At 37.8% G+C, this 2,590-nt stretch overlaps 1 pseudogene; it reads right to left on the bottom strand.

The window, feature by feature from the left end:
* Positions 1-1,214: 1,214 nt before the first annotated feature.
* On the bottom strand, positions 1,215-2,143 carry LOC110258880 (annotated as a pseudogene).
* Between the last annotated feature and the right edge of the window lie 447 nt (positions 2,144-2,590).

The following is a 2,590-nucleotide window of genomic DNA, read 5'->3' on the forward strand; positions in this document are numbered from 1 at the left end:
TACTATAAGATGGTGACAAGGACAATACAAAATGATTCTTAGTGATATAAGGAAATTTGGAAATATGATGTAATATTCATTATTTATGTTTTTGAGATTAAATGGCCCATATCTTTTATATGCCTAAAGGAGTTACAAAGCACAATGTACAGAAAATATCTAACCATCAACCATGATATTTAAAAATGGACAGATTGACTAATAAAATTATTGGAATTTAGATATATGTAATCAACACATTATATAATAGTATGTATGCTAAAACATATGCATATATAGTGTAACATCATACATGCTATGAAAATAATTTATTTCTTCCTCTGATGATATATATGTAATAAGTTAGTTTATTTATTACATATGTATATGGTCCAGCACAGTCCCACAGTCCATTGCTAATAACAGTGACTATTCTAACCATGTTACCTTTTTGTCATCATTTCCTGACAGTGTGTCATAGCAGTAAAGATGATAGTCTGAGCGATCAGTGATATTCTGATTACTGGTTCTTCAGTATTTCTGTTTTGGAACTTACTCATTTCGGTTTGTTCTCTCAGCACTTAATGGCAATAATAGCAGTGTCTACCTACCTAACTCTTTGGATTGTAACAGATATTATTGTTAAACCTCAGTATATATTTTTATTGACTTTGTTGTTGCATTAGAATAAAAACTTCGGGGAGTTCCAATCATGGCTCAGTGCTTAACGAATCCAACTAGGATCCATGAGGTTTTGGGTTCAATCCCTGGCCTTGCTCAGTGGGTTAACCTACACCAGCATTGCATTGGTGTAGGTTGCGGACACGGTTTGGATCCCGCATTGCTGTGGCTCTGGTGTAGGCCGGCGGCTACAGCTCTGATTAGACCCTGAGCCTGGGAACCTCAATATGCCACAGGTACAACCCTAGAAAAGGCAAAAAGACAAAAAAAAAAGAATAAAAATTTTGCATCCAGATGAATTGATGAATTTAGTTACAGTGTGCCCCAATTTGATGGAATTTTCCAAATATTTAGAGAATAGTCCTGGGCTAATTTTTTTTTTGTTTGTTTGTTTGTTTAAATTTTCTTGCACCCATTGTAATTACCCTTTTGACAGAATATATGCCTTCTAGTGGTTTTTATGTTCATTCTCTCACAGGTATTATTTTATGAGAATAAAAAAAATGTCCTTCTGTATCTTGATATGTTAAATCAAATTAGGGCTCTAGGCATATTTATATTTCACTTGAAATGGCTTTCCCACTAAAGAGTTTCCTGATGGCATTTTTCAGCTGGGCATTTCTCAAGGTATAGATTAAGGGGTTTAACATGGGAGTTATCATAGTGTAGAATACAGCAACTGCTTTATCAATGGGTAAAGTAACTGCTGGTCACATGTACTCAAATATGCAGGGCACAAAGAATATGACAACTGCTGTGATGTGGGAGACACAGGTAGAGAGGGCTTTGCATCTGGCCTGCAAGCTTTGGGTCCTTATGGTTTGAAGGATGACCCCATAGGATGCAACCAAGAGTAGGAAGTTTGACAGACAGATGAATCCACTGTTGGCAGCAACAAAGAGCCCTAGAGTGTGGGTATCAGTGCAGGCCAGATTAAGCAAAGGAATCAGGTCACATATAAAGTGATCTATGACGTTAGGACCACAGAAGGGCAATCTAAAGATGAAAAGGATCTGTATGAATCCATGGAGAAACCTCCCACCCATTACACTCCCACCAGCAGGCCACATAGCTGCCGATTCATGATGGTTGCATAGTACAAGGCCTTGCAGATGGCCACATATCGGTCATAGACCATCACAGTCAGCAGGATGATATCAGCCCCTCCAAAGAAATGTTGCCCAATGATTTGGATCATGCATGCATTGAAAGTGCTTGTTTTCTTTTCATAGAGTGAGTCTACAACCAGTTTAGGGGTATCCACACAGGAATAGCAAGCATCGATAAAAGAGAGATGAGACAGGAAATACTACATGGGGCACCCCATTAATGCGCTGGTAGTGATGGTGACCATGGTGAGCACATTTCCCCCCATAGAGACAGTGTAGATGACCAAAAACACAACAAATATTACTTTCTGCACCTGTGGATTCTGTGTGACTCCTAGTAGAATGAAATCCATTACATCATTCCTAGTCTCCATGTAGTTCTGTTACTGTTAACCATGTTATCTGAAAATAAAACAAATTTATTTTTTTAAAACACAACCTTGAGTTTATTAAGCCCGGCCATCTAATAAATAACAAATGCCTATGTTATACTGCTTTCAGTGTTCTGTTAGGACTTTCCTTGAGATAATAAATTTGTTCTGATCTCTTGCATGTTTTTCAATTGTGAGTGTATGAGAAAATGAGAATATGAGTGTCAATCTGAGAATATTATGTAAGAATAGGAGAAAATGATTGGAAGGGGAAGACAGACTTGAGAGAAAGGGAATCTGTGTACAAGTCTAGTGGAGAGTTTTGTGTGACTTGGACGAAGTGGGCTGAAGCTTATCAAGGGGACAGAAGCCTGAAAATTAACTTTTCAACAATCCCACTCTGAGGCATATATCCAGACAAAACTTTCCTTAAAGAAGACACATGCACCC

This window comes from Sus scrofa, unplaced genomic scaffold, assembly GCF_000003025.6.
Source record: "Sus scrofa isolate TJ Tabasco breed Duroc unplaced genomic scaffold, Sscrofa11.1 Contig53, whole genome shotgun sequence".
Taxonomy (NCBI): Eukaryota; Metazoa; Chordata; class Mammalia; order Artiodactyla; family Suidae; genus Sus; species Sus scrofa.